Below are 23,270 nucleotides of genomic sequence, written 5' to 3'. Positions count from 1 at the left end.
AGTCGACGCTTCCTTTGTTTTAGAGCCTGCTTCGGGATTTCTCAGTGCCTTCATGTGTTCGTGTATAATTAAAAAGAGAGGCACGCCAAGGAGGGAGCGTCACTGTTCAGACATGGCCTGTCGAGGGTCAGACCTCTGCCACAGTCCTCATTTGTCAATGTCTAGTCAGTTTTTTCAGTTCACCAAAAATCAGTAAAACTTTAATGAACTGAATGACATTGACCTACATGGGAGATTCATGCTTAGAACAAAAAGCCAATTTGTTGGTGTCTTTTTCATGGGAACAGGAGTACTAATGTTGATTGTTCAGGGTACCTAGTCCTGATGATCAGGTGAGACAGAGAATGGGATTAGAATCATGAGGTTGCTTAGTGAGCTTAGAATTATGGTAAACACTTTCATGGTCTTGAGTGATGGACCATCCAAGAAATGAGAAAGCCTCATTAGCTTCTTTTGTCCCTAACAGAGGAGAGTAATAATGTTCACTGTCATTAATTGGTACTTACTCTGTGCCAGGTGCCAAAGGGACACTCTCCAAGTATTTTTTTTTTTTTTTGAGACAGGGTATTGCCGTGTCACCCAGGCTGGAGTATAGTGGTGTGATCTCTACTCATTGCAACTGCTGCCTCCTGGGTTCTAGTGGTTCTTGTGCCTCAGCCTTCCAAGGAGGTGGGACTACAGGTGTGTACCACCACCCCTGGCTAATTTTTGTATTTTTAGTAGAGAAGGGGTTTTGCAATGCTGGCCAGGCTGGTCTCGAACTTCTGACCTCAAATCATCCACCCACCTCTGCCTCCCAAAGTGCCGCCAGTTGTATCTTCTTGCATTCCCCAGCTCAGACCCCATCCCTGCTGGAAGGCTGCCATGGCCTTTCTGCTCTCTACCCTTTCCTGGTTTCCCTTCTCCCTCCCACTCTAGCTGCTTTCTGGAGCCTGTCAAAGTTACAGTGAGGACAGGGAGGAGAATGAAGGAGACAGGACATTTGTTTTTCTTTCTTTTTTTTTTGACACTGAGTCTCACTTCTTCACCCAGACTGGAGTGCAATAGCAGGATCTTGGCTCACTGCAACCTCTGCCTCCCGGGTTCAAGCAACTCTCCCGCCTCAGCCTCCCCAGCAGGTGGGATTACAGGCATGTGCCACCATGCCTGGCTAGTTTTTGTACTTTTAGTGGAGATGGGGTTTCACCAACAGGACTTTTCTTAGTTGGCTAGGTGGCTTTATGTCCTCTGAACCTTGTCAGGGTCACTACTTGTGGGGGTCTGTCTTGTAGACTTGACTTAGCAATGGATGAATAAAGTACACTGACACACAGATACTATGCTTTGCTAGTTTGGCTGAGGAGCTGTGGCTGTATACAGACTCCTCAGAGAGTGCTATAAAGAGATAGCAGCTGCTGGCCCCCACCAGCTAGAGAGACTTGCATTTATTTAGTAAAGTTTAGTTGACGAAGGCTTGAGTCAACACTACTGGAGTGAAGAGATTAAAGCACAGGTTCTGATGCTTAAAGCAAACACTATTAGTGGATAATATCCCTGGTCAACTTCTTGAGAGGGGCTATCAGGCTCAAAGGTTAGTTTTAATGCTACATGAATAAACAAGTTAGTTAGGTAAACTCCTCTAAATACTTTAGCTATTTGCTTTACTTTTTAACTAAATGTACGGGGGATTTAGGCTGCCTTCAGCTGAAACTTTTACTGAAACTATGAAAAAAATTTCAGGCTTTTTAAAAGGGTTTGAGACTATATTCTATAACTTTCTCTACTATTTTTCCCTTATTATTTTTGCTACCCCTTGACTGAATTTCCACAGAACCTGGCAGATGGTTGGAGCTGGTGTTTTTGGGTGGGTCTGGTAGATGATGCAAGTGAACTTTTTTTATGCTGGGGTGGTTTCCTGGCATTTGACATTTCCTTGCTGGACTACTTGCTTTTATAATTTCTTTTCCTAAGAAGCTGCATCTCTGCTCTAGGTAGTCACATGGGACAACTTCCCAGCACCTGACATCCTACAGAATACAGCCAGCTTCTTTCTGCAGAGGTCTCTGGTCTCTTTGTCTATCCTCATGGTTACTTTGGAATCTTAATATATGTCCTTTTAGATCCATCTCAACACCCAGTTCTAGAATGTCTCTGTGGAGGTCACCATTTGTCAGGCCCCTTCTTTGTTGGAGAAGCACAGAAAAGAAACAAGTATAGTCCAACTTGATTTTGTCACCACTGACAGGATAGCAACCTTGACAGATTTCCTTATACTGCCATCCCTAGTCGTCTTGTATTGGGTATCTCCTACGGCTTCATGAATGACATATCTATGAACCATTCTCAGGGGTGGAGATTTCTGCTGATCTTATCCATTTCATGTTGATTCTTACTCATTTTTTTTTTTCTTAGAAGTTAGCTTTATTTTGGAACCTGTGCATTGAATGCAGATAGTAGGTAATTGTTATTTATAGTGTGCCAGATTTAAGACTTTTTTGGGATGTAGCAAAGAAATGGGCTTAATTAGAGTGTTTGGCAGTAACAAAGTTGGACACAAAAATGAAGCTCATGGCTAGTCACAGTGGCTCATACCTGTAGTCCCAGCACCTTGGGAGGCTGAGGCAGGCAGATTGCTTGATCTCAGGAGTTTGAGACCAGCCTGGACAATATGGCAAAACCTGGGCTATACAAAAAATACAAAAATTAGCTGGGCATAGTGGTGCATACCTGTAGTCCCAGCTACTCGGGAGGCTGCGGCGGGAGGATTGCTTAAGCCTGGGAGGTGGAGGTTGCAGTGAGTCAAGATTGTGCTACTGTACTCCAATCGGGGTGACAGAGTGAGAACCTGTCTCAAAAAAAAAAAAAAAAAAAGATGAAGTTCATAACTGGACAATAGATTATATATATATATATATATATGCTCCAATCAGACACCTTGTTTTAAATAGACATTCCATTTTTATTTAAATGAATAATAATTATTATTTTCTGGGTGGGACAGAGTCTCTCTCTGTCATCCTGGGTGGAGTGCAGTGGTGCAATCTCAGCTCACTGCAACCTTTGCCTCTTGGGTTTGAGTGATTCTCCTGCCTCAGCTTCCCACGTAGCTGGGATTACAGGCATGTGCCACCATGCCCGGCTCATTTTTGTATTTTTAGTAGAGACGGGGTTTTGCCATATTGGCCAGGCTGGTCTTGAACTCCTGACCCCAGGTGATCCACTTGCCTTGGCCTCCCAAAGTGTGGGGATTACAGGCATGAGCCACTGTGTCCAGCTCAAATTATGTTTTTTATGGGATTTGACATAAGGTAATCCAGCCTGGGAGCTCTCTCAGGCTCCTCCAGTGACCTTACCTCATTCAAGACCCTAGTCCTTATGGTAGCCTGCGAGCCTGCCCGTTCTGCCTGCGCTCCTCCCTTACCATCCTCCTTGTTCCTCCTCCCCATGTTGCTCTGCTCACAGCCTTTAGACATGGAAGCATTATCCAGCCCCTGAGCCTTTCACTTGCCGCATTGCTCTACCTGGGATGCATTTCTGTCTTACTCCTTTACACCAGACAGATTTCTGCCCAGATGACATTTTCTCCAGGAGGTTTCATTCCTCTCCTTCTCTCTGACATAGTGTTCCTCTCCCTCACCACTCTAAGGACATAAACCCCTGTTGTGTTTTCTTTTTTTTCTTTCTTTTTTTTTTTTTTTTTGAGACAGGGTCTCACTCTATTGCTCAGGCCAGAGTGCAGTGGAGGGATCTCAGCTCACTGCAACTTCCGGCTTCTGGATTCAAGCAATTCTCCTGCCTCAGCTTCCCAAGTAGCTGAGATTACAGGCACTGGACACCATGCCTGGCTAGTTTTTGTATTTTTAGTAGAGACAGGGTTTTACCATGTTGGTCAGGCTGGTCTCGAACTCCCAACCTTGTGATCCGTCCACCTCAGCCTCCCAAAGTACTGGTATTACAGATGTGAGCCACTGTGCGTGGACTTTTTTTTTTTTTTTTTTTTTTGCCCTGTCACAGGCTGGAGTGCAATGGCACGATCTCAGCTCACTGCAACCTCCGCCTCTGGGATTCAAGTGATTCTCCTACCTCAGCCTCCTGAATAGCTGGAATTACAGGCATGTGCTACCATGCCCAGCTAATTTTTTATATCTTTAGTAGAGATGGGGTTTTAGCATGTTGGCCAGGCTGGTCTCGAACTCCTGACTTCGTGATCCACCCACCTCGGCATCCTAAAGTGCTGGGATTACAGGCGTGAGCCCCTGTGCCTGGCCCCCTGCTGTGTTTTCTTTCTTCATAACCCTTATCACTCCCTGAAGTCCTCTTACTCATTAGGTGACTGGTGTATCAGCCGTGGGAAGAGCAGGGACTTTGCTTTGTTCCTGCTGTAGCCCTATTATAACAGTGCCTAGCCTATGGCAGGCTTCAGTAGACATTGTTTTTCTTTTAAAAAAAAAAAGGCTTATAGAAAGTAGGTCTCACTGTGTTGCCCAGGCTGGTCTCAAACTCCTGGCCTGAAGTGCTCCTCCTGCCTCAAGCTCCCAAAGTGTTGGGATTACAGGCATGAGTCACCATGCCTGGCAAGTAGGTGTTGTTGAATAAATGACTGCAAGCATGAAATAGGCCTAATTCTAGGCCTGGGGTAGTGGCTCATGCCTATAATCCCAGCACTTTGGGAGACCGAGGCGGGTGGATCACTTGAAGTCAGGAGTTCGAGACCAGCCTGGCCAAGATGACAAAACCCTGTCTCTACTAAAAGTACAAAAAAATTAGCCAGATGTGGTGGCAGGCGTCTGTAGTCCCAGCTGCTTGGGAGGCTGAGGCACAAGAATTGCTTGAACCCAATAGGTGGAGGTTGCAGTGAGCCAAGATCACACCACTGTACCCCAGCCTGGGCGACAGACAGCCTGTCTCAAAAAAATTAAATAAATAAACTGAGAAATCAAAACGTAGTATATTAAGCATGTTATTTAGATATTTTTGAAGTGTGAATGCAGATTAAACACTTGAAAGCATTGGAGTGGTGAGCTCTGGCATTTGAAAATAGGGAGTGGGGATGATGCAGGACTCTGCTGTCTTATGTTCTAGGCCTGAAAAAATGATTTCACTTTAAAGCTCTGTGCAGGTATTAATTTGATATAAGTGAGAACTTAACTAAAAAAGGCATTTTGTCTTAGGAGATAGTTACACAGAAAGGTGGTAACAAAATTATTACTAGGTTATGCGATTCCTAGGCTTCTTTGCTTTACAAGATATGTTTTGGGAAATTTTAATTATATAAAGACATTAATAATTCTTTCTTTCTTTTCTTTTTCGTAGATAGGGTCTGGCTCTGTCACCGAGGCTGGAGTGCAGTGGTGTAATCTTGGCTCACTGCACCTTCTGCCTCTCAGGCTCAACTGATCCTCCCATCTCAGCCTCCTGAGTAGCTGGGACCATAGACACACACCATCACACCTGGCTAATTTTTGTATTGTAGTAGAAATGGAGTCTTGCCATGTAGCCCAGGCTGGTCTCAAACTCCTGGGCTCAAACGATCTGCCCGCCTTGACCTCCCAAGGTTCTGGGATTATAGGCATGAGCCTCCACTCCTGACAAGACATTAATATTTCCTATAGCTACAATATACTTTTCCTTCCATGAAAAGATTACGTATTAACAATATTTGATTTTCTATCTTTCTAGCTAAAAAATATAAATTAATAAGGTTTTGTTAGATTCATTTTGGTATAAGGACAGGGGCTTTGGTGAGCCCCATAATGTTTAGTTTTAAGGGTGGTTCAGTCAGGACTAGGAATTCTCTTCGCCTTCTTTCTGATGTAGCCTCTCCCTTCCTTTTAAAATCCTCTTTGTTCTTTCTTAGGCATTGCATGACACTTAAAGATTAAAGAAAGAGCAAAAGTGACTGAGCCAGATGGGGTTGTGTGCTCCTGTAATTCTGGCTGCTTGGGAGGTTAAGGTGGGAGGGTCACTTGAACCCAGGAGTTCAAGACCAGCTTGAGCAACATAGAGAGAAGACCACCTCAAAAAATAAAAAAAAAAAAGAAAAAAGAAAGTGCTTGAAAATCTGGTAGCCTTTTTTGGGTTGAGAAGTGACAGGTGAGGCTCGGCATGGTGGCTCATGCCTATAATCCCAGCACTTTAGAAGACCAAGGTGGGCGGATCACAGGTCAGGAGTTTGAGACCAGCCTGGCCAACATAGTGAAATCTTGTCTCTACTAAAAAAGTAGAAAAATTAGCCAGGCATGGTGGTGCATGCCTGTAATCCCAGCTACTCAGGAGGCTGAGGCAGGAGAATTGCTTGAATCTGGGAGGCAGAGGTTACAGTGAGCCAAGAGCATGCCACTGCACTCTAGCCTGGGTGACAGAGCAAGACTCTGTCTCAAAAAAAAAGAAATGACAGGTGCCCAAAGCCAAGCACTTCCCTTCTGGCTGGCATCGGGAGGCAGGGCACAGATTTCACTACTGCAACTATAGCAGTTGGGGCCAATGGAAATTTCGATGGCTTCCATCCAGGTCTAGGCAGATTCTCTGACCCCCAGAAATCCTCTGAGATGTGCTGGCCGCTGTGTTCTACAGCGCAGACAACTCTCTCTCTCTCATAGGCATGCAGAATAAAGCCATGTAGCTTTAATTGTTGTGTTTTTCTTTGCTCTCAAAAATTAAAACAAGGCTGGGTGCGGTGGCTCATGCCTGTAATCCCAGCCCTTTGGGAGGCTGAGGAGGGCAGATTGGTTGAGCTCACAGGTTTGAGGCCAGCCTGGGCAATATATGGAGACTCCATCACTACAAAAAATACAATTAGCCTGGTGTGGTGGTGCATGCTTATAGCCCTGGCTATTCCAGAGGCTGAGGTGGGAGGATCGCTTGAGTTTGGGAGGCAGAGGTTGCAGTGAGCCAAATTGTACCACTGCACTCCAGCCTGGGCAACAGAGCTAGACCTTGTCTTAAAAAAACAAAAAGAAAAACAAAACAAAAAAATTTAAAAAACAACTTAAACCTGCATATTTTTGTTTTTGTTTTTGAGATGGAGTCTCACTGTGTTGCCCAGGCTGGAGTGCAGTGGTGTGATCTTGGCTTACTGCAATCTCTGCTTCCTGGGTTCAAGTTATTCTCCTGCCTCAGCCTCCTGAGTAGCTGGGATTACAGGTGTGCGCCACCATGACTGGCCAATTTTTGTATTTTTAGTAGAGACGGGTTTCACCATGTTGGCCAGGCTGGTCTCGATCTCTCACCTCAAGTGATCAACCCACCTTGGCCTCCCAAAGTGGCGTGAGCCACTGTATCCTGCCAGAACCATTTATTTATCTTTCATTTTATAAATTTTACAGTCGTAGTTTGATCCTCTTTATCTAGATTTTTTCAGGGCACAGATTTGAGTCCCCTGGCCTTTGAGGAATGTGGGTGCCAGCAAGTCACTCGCTCCCTGTTGAGAACCAGTGTCTGTCTCTCAACCAGCTTTGTGTTATATACTTGTTGCCTATGTTGGAACTCCCTTGAAATATTAAAAATTGTATTTACTAGTGTAAAAGACGACCCCTCAGAAGGCAGTCAACTGTATGTACTGATGATGGAAGTGAAGACAAAAGTCAAAGTGTTTTAAAACAGCACTTTTTAGGCAGAAGACAGCAATTTAAATAGATTAAATTGTAGTCATTAGACTAACTTAATGGTTTGCATCTGTGTGAAATGGTTCACGTGACTGTTTTTTTTTTTTTAAGCAATCGTATGCTATCAAAGTTGTGACTGGAGATAATTTGAGGGTATCTCAGGATGTATTCCTTGCTACTGTTTGGGTCTGTTCTTTATTCATTTATACAACTGGCATCTAAAAACCTATTATGGGTTAGGTGTGGGGGGGTTATAGTGACAAACCAAACAGACTCTGCCCTCATGGAGCTTGTGAGATATGTACACAGCATGCCACCAGATAGGGATGAGTATTTTGACTTTAAATAATTAATTAATTCGTTTTTTGAGACAGGATCTTGCTCTGTTGCCCATACTGGAGTGCTGTGGCATGATTATAGTTCACTGCAGCCTGGACCTCCCAGCCTCAAGCAATCCTCCTGCCTCAGCCTCCGTCGTAGCTAGGACTACAGGTGCTTGCTGCCACACCTGGCTAATTTTCAATTTTTCACAGAGACAGGGTCTCAGTATGTTACCCAGGCTGGTTTTGAACTACTGAGCTTAAGTGATCCTCCTGCCTCAGCCTCTCAAAGTGCTGGGATTGTAGGTATGAGCCACCAGGTTTTGTCACATTTTGATTTTAGACAGAGAGCTCAGGGAGGCCTCTCTGAGGACGTAACATTTGAGACGAAGACTTGAAGAGGAAGCAGTTTGAAGGTGGAAGGAAGAGAAAGGAGGCAGCGTGAGATGAGATTTGAATGGGAGCCAGGAGCCAGGCCATCAGGGTATCATCAAGAGTGGGAAGTTTGGATATATTTTAAGTGCCACGGGAAAATCTCAGGAGGCTTTAAGCAGGGTGATGTGATCTGATTTTTATTTTGTTTGGTTCTGATTTATGCTTTAAAAAGATCCCTCTGACTTCTCCACGAAGAACAGTTTGGGATATGAATGTGGAAGCAAGATACTCCTTCCTTCCTTCCTTCCTTCCTTCCCTCCCTCCCTCCCTTTTTTCCTTCCCTCCTTCCTTCCTTCCCCCCTTCCCTCCCTCCCGTCCTCCCTCCCTTGGTCACCCAGGCTGGAGTGCAGGGGCACGTTCTTGGCTCACTGCAACCTCTACCTACTGGGTTCAAGTGAGTATCTTGCCTCAGCCTCTCAAGTAGCTGGGATTACAGGCATGTGCCACCACACACAACTAATTTTTTGTATTTTTAGTAGACACAGGGTTTCACCATGTTGGCTTGGCTGGTCTCAAACTCCTGACCTGAAGTGATCCACCTGCCTTGGCCTCCCAAAGTGCTGGGATTACAGGTGTGAGCCACTACTCACAACTGCAAGACACAGTTTCTATTTAGTAACTGCAAATGCTGGTGCCCTGGATTAGGTAAGAGGCATAGGAGAAGGAAATGGTAGCTTTGAGATGTGATTTGAAGATAGAGTCTATGTCTTTTTTTGTGGTTGATACGGCTTAGCTATGTCTCCACCCAAATCTCCTCTTGAATTGTGGCTCCCATAATTCCCATGTGTTGTGGAAAAGACCCAGTGGGAGATAACTGAATCACAGGAGCGGTTTCCCCCAGACTGTTCTCATGGTAGTGAATAAGTCTCATGAGATCTGATGATTTTTTTTTTTTTTTGAGATGGAGTTTCGCTCTTTTGCCCAGGCTGGAGTGCGGTGGCATAATCTCGGCTCACTGCAACTTCTGCTTTTCTGTTTCAAGTGATTTTCCTGCCTCAGCCTTCCGAGTATCTGGGATTACAGGTGCCTGCTACCATGGCCGGCTAATTTTTGTATTTTTAGTAAAGACAGGGTTTCACCAAGTTGGCCAGGCTGGTCTCGATCTCCTGACTTCGTGATTCACCCACCTTGGCCTCCCAAAGTGCTGGGATTACAGGTGTGAGTCACTGCACCTGGCCCTGTATCTGATGATTTATAAGGGCTCTCATTCTCTCTTGTCTGCCACCACATAAGACATGTCTTTTGGCTTTCACCATGATTGTGAGGCCTCCCCAGCCATGTGGACCTCTAAGTCCCATTAAACTCTTTCTTTATAAATTACCCAGACTCTGGTATGTCTTTGTCAGCAGTGTGAAAATGGGCTAATACAGTGTGGGAGAGGAACGGGGTCTTGCTCTGTCATCCAGTCTGGAGTGCAATGGTGCAAAGAATGCTCACTGCAGCCTCAACCTCCTGGGCTCAAGTAATCCTCCTGCCTCAGCCTCCTGAGTGCATGGCTGGGACTACAGGCATGCGCCACCACACCTGGCTAATTTTTAATTTTTTTTTGTAGAGACAGGGTCTCCCTATGTTGCCCAGGTTGGTCTTGAACTCAGGTTGGGCTCCTACCTTGGCCTCCCACAGTGCTAGGATTACAGGCATGAGCCACTGCATCTGGCCAGAATCTGTCTTGCTGATAGCTTAATGGTATCTGTTTTCATATATACAGGTGTGTGTATATATATAACAGAAGAGTTAACTGTGCATATTTATTTAGCCGCTTGACTTTTCAGACACTGTTCAACCTCGTGTTATCAATTTAACACAACTATGATGCGTAAAAAACCTAAATGCAGTTATTCATTTCCTTCCTGATGGGTATAAAAAGTCAGTAAATTATTGATCACAAAGTATTTTGCTGCCACAGGCATATAAATATTTAATCCTTATGGTAATTGACATCTACATATTTTACCTTCCTGAGTACAGGCGTCTAAATTAGACATCGAAATCATTGATAACTATATATTTCGGTTGCATGTGAGGACCAGTGAAACAATTTAAGTGTGCAATTGGTAGGCAGTCATATAATTCACAGCCCAAAACTTTATGTATAAAAATACAAATTCCTCAGACTCCTGTTTTTTTTTTTTTGAGACAGAGATGGAGTTTCGCTCTTGTTACCCAGGCTGGAGTGCAATGGCGCGATCTCGGCTCACCACAACCTCCGCCTCCTAGGTTCAAGTGATTCTCTTGCCTCAGCCTCCCAAGTAGCTGGGGCTATAGGCATACGCCACCATGCCCAGATAATTTTTCTATTTTTAACAGAGATGGGGTTTCACACTGTTGGCCAGGCTGGTCTTAAACTCCTGACCTCAAGTGATCCACCTGCCTCAGCCTCCCACAGTGCTGGGATTACAGATGTGAGCCCCCGTGCCCTGCCTTCGGACTCCTTTTTAATCTGATGAAGCCATTTAATCAGTAAATCTAGGGAAAAAATATCCAGGAGCATTTATATGGTTTTTTTTTTCTTCAGTAAGAATGTCTTGAAAGCGGGCGGTCTGCTTTGTTTTTTGTTTGTTATTTTAACTGAGCCTCTGCTCTGTGACTGATGCTTCAGCTCTCTCTGTCTTAGCCAGGGCGGTTCGAGCTCCATTGTAGGTACAGTGCTAGGGAAGCAAGAGTGAGGGGGAGTGATGCTAGAAAGGAAGAAAAAGACATGAAATGCACTTGCATGCTCCTCATAGCACTGTTCATAAGAGCAAAGACATGGAATCAATCCAGGTGCCTATCAGTGGCAGATTGGGTAAAGAAAATGTGGTACATGTATACGATGGACTACTATACAGCCATAAAAGTAACAAGATCATGTCCTCTACAGCAACATGAATTTAGCTGCAGCTGGAGGCCATTATCCTAAGGTAATTAGAATTAATTCACAGATACTACATGTTCTCTCTTATAAGTGGGAACTCCACATGGGGTAGCGGGGACATAAAGATGGCAACAGTAGACACTGGGGACCACTAGAGGGGAGAAGGAGGAAGGGGGGCAGACTGAAAAACTAGATAACGAGATCATTCATATCCTAAACTTCATCATCTGTACATGTACCTCCTGAATCTAAAAGTTGAAAAAAATTGGCTGCGATTTTAGCATTTTGTCAGAAGCATTCGCACCTCGAGGAAGAGGCCCTGCTGATTTCTGTGTGAGCTGTTGTCAGGATGGTGAAGCTGTTCATCAGAAACCTGCCCTGGGAGTCGCAGAGCTCACTCTTCAAGCTGGAATGTGACATTAAAAATTATGGCTTTGCTGGGTGCGGTGGCTCACGCCTGTAATTCCAGCACTTTGGGAGGCCGAGGCGGGTGGATCACGAGGTCAGGAGTTTGAGACCAGCCTGACCAACATGGTGAAACCCTGTCTCTACTAAAAATGCAAAAGTTAGTCAGGTATGGTGGTGGGTGCCTGTAATCCCAGCTACTCAGGAGACTGAGGCAGGGAGGCAGGAGAATCTCTTTAACTCAGGAGAAGGAGTTGCAGTGAGCTGAGATCACACCATTGCACTCCAGCCTTGGTGACAGAGCAAGACTCCATCTCAAAAGAAAAAAAAAGAATTAGGGCTTTGTGCACATGGAAGATAAAACTGCAGCGGAAGATGCCATATGCAATCTGCACCATTACAAGCTTTGTGGGGTGCACATCAACGTGGAAGCCAGCGAGAATAGCAGCAAAACCTCAACCAAGTTGCATGTGGGCAGCATCAGTCCCACCTGCACCAAGAAGGAGCTTCGAGCCCAGTTTGAGGAGTGTGGTCTGGTCATCGAATGTGACATCCTGAAAGATTATGCCTTGTACACACGGAGCGGGCAGAGGATGCAGTGGAGGCCATCAGGGGCCTTGATAACATAGAGTTTTAAGGTGGGATGTGTGTGGGCTGAAATTCCGAGCTGCGGTTGTGCATGAGAATACACCCTTCGTGGTTCACAGTCTCTGGGATGTTCTTGGCTCTGTGCGTTGAGTCCCTCAGAAACCGTGGACCTTAATTTACCTTACTAAGTTCAGACCTTCTCTTTCTTTCCTTTCCTCTCCTGCCCATTTTCCTGTCCTTCTGTCCTTCAGTACTTCCGTAGCTTCCAACTAATGTTCTGTTCTTACAGCAGGTTTCATTGTGTGCAGAGACTGTGGTGGGGCCTATGCTGTCTCCTCCCCGCCTCCTGCCACTGTTGGATTTGGGATTGATTTTGGTGAGAGTCTCACTGCCCCTCGGTCTCTTTTTGGTCTAAAGGCTAGACCTACAGAGTTGGGTCACTGTTTTTCTTTCCAGTGAAATAAATGGTTTTTCAACTTAAAAAAAAAGTTGAAAAATTATATAAAGACAAAATTAGGCTGGGTACGGTGGCTCACATCTATTATCACAGCACTTTGGGAGGCTGAGGAGGGTAGATCACCTGAGGTCAGGAGTTTAAGACCAGTCTGGCCAACATAGTGAAACCCCATCTCTACTAAAAATACAAAATTTGTCTGGGTGTGGTGCCTACCTGTAATTCCAGCCACTTGGGAGGCTGAGGCAGAAGAATCGCTTGAATCTAGGAGGTGGAGGTTGCAGTGAGCTGAGATCCTGACAGTGCACTCCAGTCTGGGTGACAGAGTAAGACTCTGTCTCAAAAAAAACTGGCCTGGCTCAGTGGCTCATGCTTATAATCCCAGCACTTTGGGAGGCTGAGGTGGACAGATCATGAGGTCACGAGTTTGAGACCAGCCTGACCAACATGGTGAAACCTTGTCTCTACTAAAACTACAAAAATTAGCTGGGTGTGGTGGCGTGTGCCTGTAGTCCCAGCTATTTGGGAGGCTGAAGCAGAAGAATCACTTGAACCCAGGAGGCAGAGGTTGCAGTGAGCCAAGATCATATCACTGCACTCCAGCCTGGGTGACAAGAGTGAAACTTTCCTCAAAAGGCATGCGTCACTGTGCCAGCTAATTTTTGTATTTTTTGGTAGACACTGGGTCTTACCATATTGACCAGGCTGGTCTTGAACTCCGGGCCTCAAGTAATCCACCTGCCTTGGCCCCCCAAAGTGCTGGGATTACAGGTGTGAGCCACCATGCCTGGACAACTAGGGTATATTTTAGCCACATGGGCACAATTTAGTCTTGGAGGAGCACTTAATTATTGGACTCGTATGACATCTGGTGATATTGGAATGTGTCAAAACAAGTGGTCTCTGCTTAGAATGAGATACTTAGCTGATGCTGAGCAAAAGCATGGATCCAGAAGGGATGACATTGAAATCCTTCTCTACTGTCTCCACCCAGCGCACCCAGCCCCAGAATGCATACCCTCCAAGGGTAAGTGTGCATGTTGCCATAAAACCATCAAACTATTGAGGCAGAAGGGCTTCTGGGGTCATCTGAGTTAGTTGTCTGCCCAGTATACCCGTGTTGCTAGTTTTCTCTGAAACGATGTCTTTAAATTTTCTCTATGATCAATAACTGTAAAACCCCTGGTTTTTGAGTCTCAAGTCTTTGACACGTGATTACCTGGGTGGTCCATATTCCCTTTCTTTGCAAGGCAACTAAACACTGGTTTTTATTTTCATACATGTTTAGCAGTTTGCAACCTTCCTAGTGAAATTGTCCCAAAGTTTGAAGCGAAGACAAACGGTCACATTCTAAATTCCCAGGTTTCCCACTTTCAGCCTCTAAATTTGGTTTTCCAAGCAGTCCCTGGTTAAGTCACCAAAAGACTGAGAGGAGTTGAAGGCATAAAGACGAAAGGAGCATATTTGATTTTTGGGGCAACCATGTTCCTTTGGCTTTTGCTCAACCTGTAACATTGATCTCCCTGCCAGGGCTCTGTCTTTCAAGGGTAATAGTGACATTTGCCAACCAGACACCATCATGCTCGTACAAGTCATAGATTTTCTCAGTCACAGCCTGGGTGTGAAATGGGGGTTGATAATGGCATTAGTGGTGGTGAGTTTTAGCACTTGGGAAAGTTTGCTGGGCTTACATGTAAACTGGGGTCTTTTTCTTTGAGACAGAGTCTTACTCTGTCATCCAGGCTAGAGTGCAGTGGTGCGATCTTGGCTCACTGCAACCTCTGCCTCCTGGGTTCAAGAGATTCTTTTGCTTCATTCTCCCAAGTAGCTGGAATTACAGGTGCCCACCACTATGCCCAGCTAATTTTTATATTTTTAGTAGACATGGGGTTTCACCATGTTGGCAAGGCTGACTTCGAACTCCTGGCCTCAAGTGATCCATCTGCCTCAGCCTCCCAACGTGCTGGGATTACAGGCATGAGTTGCCTCTGCTGATCTTCTTTTTTCATTTTAGTTAAGATCAGGTGTTTCTCCTCATCATTGGTTACATGCAGTCGTACCTCCTGTGCCTTTTCTTGCTCAGCATTTTGTCACTGTCTCTTCCTCCCCTTTCTCCTTCTGCCCCTCACCCTTAATTGCTTCATGCATTTCTGCCATGAATTTTAGCAAGTACCTATCTTTTTTGTAACACTCCATCATGCTCTATGTTATACTATATTATTCCTTGGAAGAAAGAAGCCAAAACTGATTTACATTAGTCAAACAATTACTAAATATCAGGTTGACAGAAAGAACTTCTGTCTTTATGAACAATGGCAGGTCTAATTTTATACATTTCCATACTTTGGAGAGATAAAAGTGACTTTTTTGGCAGGGAGAGGGGTGATGTGAGGCATGTTGTAATTCTACCCTGAATTGCTTGAGAAACTAGAGTAATGGAAAAACCTTGGGTCGGAAAAACCTTGGGTCTGAGAATACTGGTCTGAACCTGTGAAATTAGACAAGTTGTATACTTCCAAAGTACAATGGTGAGACAGGCGTTGGATAGACATTGCCATTCCAAAAGGGAGAAATATGCAAGAAGGGGTAACAGGGCCCAAGACAGTCTAAAACCCAACAAGGCAAACAAGATTCAGTCTTCAGGCTTGAGAATCATCCTCTTTGACTTCATGTCTTGCCTTCTGGACACACTGGGATGGGAACTGGACCCCAGCGTTCTCGTGTGGCCCTGCCCCCATAGTTTAGCTCAATATAGCCCACGTGACAGCTCTCAGGTGTCTGTGGCTCCCCGAGGCTGGTGTTGCTTAGTGGATTTACAATTCTGAGGTCTTAGGGTGACCCTGCCTTCGTTGTCCTACTGGAGACTCTCTGCAGTGCCTCTGCCCCTGTGGCAGTTCTCTTCCTGGTCCACAAGGCTCTCCAAGGAATCCTTTGAAATCTAGCTGGTGGTAGCTCTTCCTCCTCAACTTTTGCCATCTATGTACACGCAGAGTTGGAATCACGCAGGTGTCACCAAAGTTTGCCACTTAACACCTTCTGGAAGGGCCGTCTGAGCTAGATCTGGGCCACTGGAGCCATAGCTAGGATAACCAAGAGACACTGCACCAGAATGCAGGGAGCAGAAACCTGAAGTGAGCCTGGGCAGCAAGCCCGAAGTAAATATTGGGCCGAATTCATTTCCACCACTTGTTAGATCTCTAACATTGGCATCGTTACTTAATATCTTTAAACTTCCTTTTTTATTTGTAAAATGAAAATAGAAAAGCAGTTTCTTTAGGGTTTTTGTAAGGTTTGAGTATAATTCATGTAAAGTCCACAACACACTGCCTGCGGCAGGGTGGATGGCCAGTAAGTTGTATCCTGTGACGTAGCATCCCGCTCTTGTTCAGATGAGCTGCCGTACAGAGCTAAAGAGCAGTGGCAATAGGATTATAATATTGTCTTAGCCTGTTTTGTGCTGCTATAACAGAATACTGGAGACTGGGTAATTAATATGCAACCAATTTATTGGCTCATGGTTCTGGGGGCTGGGAAGTCTAAGATGGAGGGGTCAGCACTTGGCAAGGTCCTTCTTGCTATGTCATCCCACAGTGGAAGAGCCAAAAAGAGTGAGAGAGGAAGAGGTTGGACTCATAGCCTCAAGCCCTTTTATCATCAGCCTTAATCCATTCAGTGTTAGATATAGTGAACCCCAAGTTTCTCTTCAAATAATCAGTATGTCTGTATGTTCAGCTCTCTTAGTCTTTAATCCTCTATTTTAAAGTTTCACTTCCTTGTAGTTTCAGTAAACAACCTTTTCCACCAGTTCTAATCAGTAGTTCACATCTGTTCCCCCAATCCCTTGCCCCATCCTGACTCATCCCGGTCACCTTCTCCAGTCACCTGCTTTGACCCCTCCTCACCTGCTCTGACCTGCCTGTAACATTCTTCCCACCAAACTACCCATCCTGCCACTGTGGCTCATACCCCTCTTCCCTTTAAAATAGCCAGTCAGAATTAGACTAGACTGTGCCGCCTAACCCTAGCCAATAGGGGATTGACAGCAGTAGGGGCGGCCTCTGTCAGGCCTAAGTACCTCTTCGCCTGCTTGTCCGGGTGTGCACTCGCCATTTGTTCCATCTGTGAGCCACACCCTTCTATAGAAGTAAATTGCCTCGCTGAGGAAGTTTATATTCGAGTGCAACTTTTACGGCATCGATAATTCTACTTACAACCAGAGGGTGGAGCCCTAGCGACCTAACCACCTTCCATCAGCCACACCCCGCAACACTGTTGTTTTGGGGATTAAGTTTCCAACACTTACTTTTTGGGAGATGCATTCAAACCATAGCAAATATATTTAACAGCTGTACTAATCAAGATGTTTTTTAGGCGTGGAAAGTTTTTTTTCTTCTTCTTTTGAATATGTTACCGTCTCCCTTATTGGTCTAAAGTATCCGTCTGTCTTGGGGAGAATAGGATTATTGCAGGAGAAAAGTTTGACATTCGTATTCAATTTGGATAATCCTAATAGGGTCTTTCCTATAAAATAATAAGAGCCTTCTAAAGTCAGACTGTTCTCTTGAAGGGATTTTTTAAATGTCTTTAGCTCCTCCTTGAACATAATAAGAATGAAGACTGGAATACTCAGGGCTTAGATTTCTCCTGCTGAGAACCTGCTGCTTCCAGCAGTGACAGCTTGGTCAGGAGCCTTGACACTCGGTGGCTGAAGGAAGGGGAGACAGTCCCGTGTCTTTTAGTCTCAGGTGTTGGGCAAAGAACCAGGAGAGAGAAGGAGAAGAGAAGATAGGTCGGTGTTTATATTACTCTTGTCAATACCAAATCCTGCTCTGGGGACAGCTTTTGAAGACAAAACTTTGGAAATATGGTAAGTTGAGGAAACCTCAAAGACAGGTTTTGAGCTGAACTAGTTATTTGCGTTGATGGGCTGGCCAGGCAGCTGGCTTATGGTCTGCTTGACAAGATTTATTTTATTTATTATTTTTTTTAAGACAAAATCTCACTCTATCACTGAGGCTGGAGTGCAATGGTGCAATCTTCACTCACTGCAGCCTCCACCTCCTGGGTTCAAGTGATTTTCTTGCCTCAGCCTCCCGAGTAGCTGGGATTACAGGCACCTGCCACCACACCCAGCTAAGTTCTGTATTTTTAGTAGAGATAGGCTTTCACCATGCTGGCCAGGGTGGCCTTGAACTCCTAACCTCAGATGATTCAGCTGCCTTGGCATCCCAAAATGCTGGGATTATAGGTGTGAGCCACAATGCCTGGCCAAGCTTTTCTTTTCTTTTTTTTTTGAGACAGAACTTTCTCTGTCACCCAGGCTGGAGTGCACTGGTACGATCTCGGCTCACTGCAACCTCCATTTCCTGGGTTCAAACAATTCTGCTGTCTCAGCCTCCCAGGTAGCTGGGATCACAGGCATCCGCCACCACACCTGGCTAATTTTTTTTGTGTTTTTAGTAGAGACGAGGTTTTATCATGTTGGCCAGGCTGGTTTTGAACTCCTGACCTCAAATGATCTGCCCCTGTTGGCCTCTCAGAGTGCTGGGATTACGATTACAGGCATGAGCCACTGTGCCCGGCCAGCTTTTGGTTTTTAAAATTATTTTTCTTTGTAATTACTGGTTATAGCAAGATAATTTTTTTTTAAAGGCACAAGGTCTCCTATGTTGCCCAGGCTGTTCTTGATCCTCCCATCTCAGCCTTTCAAGTAATATTGAGATAGTTACTAAATATAAGTGATTTCCCTTACATTACAGATAGGGCATCCTTCCATTTCAGGCTTAAGCACCACCTCCAAGAAGACTTCTTTGACCTGGCAGATTCCATATTATAGGCTCTCATAGCATTCATTAAAAAAAATTTTTAATTTCTATTTTTTAAGAGGCTGGGTCCAGGCCAGAGTGCAGTGGTGTGATTGTAGCTCACTGCAGTCTCGAACTCCTGGGCTCAAGCAATCCTCCTGCCTCAGCCTCCCAATTAGCTAGGACTAGAGGCGTGCAACACCATGCTCTAATCAAAAAACAACTTTTGTAGGCGTTGAGTCTCACTATATTGCCCAGGCTGGTCTTGAACTCATGACCTCCAGCCATCCTCCCTTCTGGGCCTCCCAAAGTGCTCGGATTATAGGCGTGAGCCACCACGTGGCCTCTCAGCATTTCATCACACTTTTGAGTTCTAATATTATAGTTGCTAATACGATTATTTGTTTAATGCCTGCCTTTTTCCCTGTACTGTAAGCTCTGTGAGAACAAGGCATTTTCTGATTTTGCTCATTTTGCTCACTGTTGAGTCTCTTAATACCTAGCACGGTGCCTGGTCCCGACCTCAATAAGTGCTGTGTGTTTCTGAACCGTGAAATGAGATTTTTTTGTGGGAAGAAAAGTGACTTGTTCCATTTGGTGACAAGAGGGGGCAGCAGAGAGCTGCCAGAGTAGAGGCCTCCGGTTTGTATTTTGGGTTAGCAAATCCAGTTTGTTAGGCTGTTTAATCAGGAGTGGAGAAGAGGGTGGAATGTCAAAGGGGAACCAAGAAGTGAAAGAAGGGGGATTATCTGGAAGAAAAATGGAGTAAAAGGGAGGAACCCCAAGCTGCAGTTGGCTGGAAGGGGGTCTCAGCTGTGAGTGGTCTGCAGACTGTGGCCAGACATCCTGCTTCCCTCTAGGGCTTTTGACAGCTGGAAAGCGCCTTGCCCCAGTATTCCTGAAAGCCCTAATGATGGAGACAGATGCGGTCTAGGAAGAGGAGGGAACAATGACTTCTTGCTGGTAGCAGCTTCATGGAAACTTATACACAGCAGGTGGGTAGTGGTCCTGTCCCTTGTACAGGACATAGAATCAGTGAGATTGGGCCATGGGACACGGGGAAGAAGTAGGGAAGGATGGAAATTAGCATTTCCTAGGTAGCCTCTGTGTCACAGGCACAAAGGAGTCCAATATGGCCAGTATTTTCCTTATTTGAAAGATGAGGGTCATGGCTCAGAGAATTACAGCAATTTGCCCCAATAATATCATGGCTAAACTCAGTTTTCATCCCTAACTCCCTTGGCTTAAAAACCCATGTTCTTTCTCCTATACTCTGGTGACTTCATAAAGATTTTAGTAATGGCTCTTTTTTACTTTATGTGCCTAAAGAGAAATAGATCCTTCTCAGTTATGTGCCATATTGGTAGATTCAAAATCTGTACTAGAAACTATTACTCCTATTTTTAGATTTGTTGGCTTATGAGAAATTTATTAACATAAATATAAAATGTTGCATTTTAGGCTGACAGCATAGAATCTCTGATTGTCCACCATGACTCAGAATTTGAAATGTCTGACTTCTATATGGCATGTCTGTGAGGGTCAGAAACTGTAAGAATTGGCCCAGGAATGGTTACTCACACCTGTAATCCCAGCACTTTGAGAGACGGAGGCAGGAGGATCACTTAAACCAAGGAGTTCAAGAGCAGCCTGGGCAGCATAGTGAGACCCTACTTGTAAAACAAATTTGAAATATTAGCTGGGCGGCCGGGCTGTAGTAGCTCACGCCTATAATCCCAGCACTGGGTCAGAGTTCGAGACCAGCCTGACCAACATGGAGAAACCCCGTCTCTACTAAAAAATATAAAATTAGATGGGTGTGGTGGTGCATGTCTATAATCCAAGCTACTCGGGAGGCTGAGGCAGGAGAATTGCTTGAATCCGGGAGGCAGAATTTGCAGTGAGCCAAGATCGCGCCTCGGCACTCTAGCCTGGGCAATAAGAACAATATGGTGTCTCAAAAAAAAAAAAATTAGCTGGGCATAGTGGCATGAACCTGTAGTCCTGGCTACTCAGGAGGCTGAGGAAGGAGGATCACTTAAGCCCGGGAGGTCAAGGCTGCAGTGAACTATGATTGTGCCACTGTACCATGGCCTGGGTGACAAAGTGAGACCCTAGATCAGAAAAAAAAAAAAAAAAAAATTGCAAGAATTGTCATCTTGATTTTATAGCGAAGGATACAAACCTATGGTGAAGGGTTTTTGGTTGAAGTGTTAATTAAGTGAATATTAATGTAGGGAATAGGATCTCTGCTCCTGGATCATAAGCCAAAATTAGAAGCACCATAAAGTGAGTTAAATAATTTCTGACTGGGCTGGGGATGGTGGCTCATGCTTGTAATCCTGGCTCTTTGGGAGGCCAAGGTATATGGATTGCTTGAGTCCAGGACTTCAAGACCACCCTGGACAATATGGCGAGACTGTCTTTACAAAAAATACAAAGAATTATCCAGGTGTGATGGTGTACGCCTATAGTTCCAGCTACTCGGAGGGCTGAGGTGGGAGCATTGCTTGAGGCTGCTTGGGAGTCGGGGGTTGAAGTGAGCCAAGATCATGCCACTCCAGCCTGGGTATAGAGCAAGACCTTCTCTAAAAAAGATGATTTCTGGCCAGGCCTGGTGGATCACGAGGTCAGGAGTTCAAGACCAGCCTGGCCAACATGATGAAACCTTGCCTCTACTAAAAATACAAAAATTAGCTACCTGTAATCCTAGCTACTTGGGAGGCTGAGGCAGAATTGCTTGAACCTGGGGCAGAGACTGCAGTGAGCTGAGATCATGCCACTGCACTCCAGCCTTGGGTGACAGAGCAAGACTCTGTCTCAAAAAAAAAAAAAAAAAAAGATTTCTGACCTTGAATATAACTACCAGAGAAGAAACATTCTTGTGAAATCCTCTAAGAGAGGATTTCTAACCAAATCCACCCTGTTGTAGGTATTGACTGTATTATGACTTAAATAACTCCAGTCCAAGCCAGTCTTTAGCAAAAGTTAATCTTCCTGATTAGCAAATTGAGTATGAGATCCGAGGTCTCAGAGCCTGGGGCTTTAGGGTGGAGGGACAACAACTTTGGAAACTGAAAACTCTGGTTATTTATTTTTGTGAGGCAGAGTTTCGCTCTTGTCGCCCAGGCTAGAGTGTAATGGTGCGATCTCGGCTCACTGCATCCTCTGCCTCCCTGGTTCAAGTGATTCTCCTGCTTCAGTCTCTGGAGTAGCTGGGGTTACAGACAGCTAATTTTTATATTTTTAGTAGAGACAGGGGTTTCACCATGTTGGCCAGGCTGGTCATGAACTCCTGATCTCAGGTGATCCACCCGCCTTGGCTTCCCGAAGTACTGCAGCCACGAGCCACCAAGCTGGGCCTGGAAACCAAAAACTGTTGAAGTCAAGGGGAAACAAGGCGCACTTACTTCCTCTGTTATCTAGTAGCAAAGGAAGAGAATCTTGGAACTGAACATGTGTCAGAATTTTGGCAGAGAGAAATATGTGATTTTATCAAAAAGTAAATAATGCTTTGGAAGAAAATACATTCTTCTCATTGCAAAGAAAAGACTGTAGGGGGAAAGCAGCGTTTTTTTTCTTTTTCTTTTTTGTATAGTTGGTTTTTCTTAGACCAAAACCATCTGATTTAGGGAAGCTGGACTAAAAAGTTTTTTTTTTTTCCTTTATAGGAGGTGATGGAAGGCATCAAGGTGGGCCTTTTGCCCATTAATCTCTCCATTATCCCCTCTCGAAATGATTTAGATTCTGTCATCTGTGTTGACTTGCACGGGCGATTTATTCATTAGCGATTTATCTTGGGCAGTAATTAATGATGACGATGATCACTCTCCTTTATGGCACTTCATGCTTAAAAGAATACTTCAGATTGCCTCCAAATAACGAAATGAGTTCTGAAATCAGTCATTGCCTGACTCACATCATGTTCTTTTGAGCATCTACCACATATCAGACTTCTGTCAAGCACAGTATTTGGTTCGAGGCATACACAGTACTCCCAAGGAGTCGAAGACAAACAAATGGGTTCTTTCTCTCAAGTGAATAAACATTTGTTTAGAGCTCACAGTTCCCCATTAATCAAGACCTGGTTCAAAGGCCCTCTCATTAAAACGTTTTGAATCTATCACGAATCATCCTATTGAACCTATAGCCTCATTCTTAATTCTGGGTCCTAGTAATAGGATATGACTACATGGTGGAGATGGAAGATCCAAGAAGAGAGAATATGGCGTTTGAAGATTTAGATAAATTTCTGGTTTATGACATTCAAAATGCTTTTCCCACGAGTTGACACTAGAGGGCAGTGCGTACAGCAAAACCTTGCAATGGAACAAAGACTACTGAAATTCCATTTCCAATTATGCTTTTTAAAATTCAAATGTCAGCTCCAAAGTCTTTTCATTTCATTAAATAGATAAAGGGAAGAAATATATTGAAATTATATACCATCATAAAAAATATCTTGAAGATAAAGAATTGTGTTAATATTTATCAAGTAATAATTTGATAATTTAAAAAATTAAATAGTATTAATATTTCTTTCATAAAAAGGAAGTTCTTGTCTCCTCTTCTTCCCATCTGTCTTTCCTGCAGTTTATTCTGAATTTATGTTTGTATTTCTATTTAATATATACATACACAAATTTCTTTTTTCCTTTTTAAAATTTTCTTTGTTTAAAATTGACAAATAATCATTGTACATATTCATGGGACATATAGTGATGCTTTGATACATATAATGTGATCAGATCAGGGTAATTAGCAAACCTATCATCTCAAATATCTATCTTTTTTTGTATTGGGAGTGTTCAATATCCTTCTGGCTAT

At 44.4% G+C, this 23,270-nt stretch overlaps 1 protein-coding gene and 1 pseudogene across 5 annotated transcripts in view; both read left to right on the top strand.

The window, feature by feature from the left end:
- The window catches only part of POFUT3 (protein O-fucosyltransferase 3), a 114,451-nt gene that overhangs the window by 28,364 nt on the left and 62,817 nt on the right, over positions 1-23,270 (top strand). The gene's annotated exons all lie outside the window — the stretch shown is intronic.
- LOC108588022 (RNA-binding protein 4-like) lies at positions 11,411-12,397 on the top strand (annotated as a pseudogene).

The sequence above is a fragment of the Callithrix jacchus genome, chromosome 13, assembly GCF_049354715.1.
Source record: "Callithrix jacchus isolate 240 chromosome 13, calJac240_pri, whole genome shotgun sequence".
NCBI lineage: Eukaryota > Metazoa > Chordata > Mammalia > Primates > Cebidae > Callithrix > Callithrix jacchus.
This window is presented reverse-complemented; position numbering and strand designations above follow the sequence as displayed.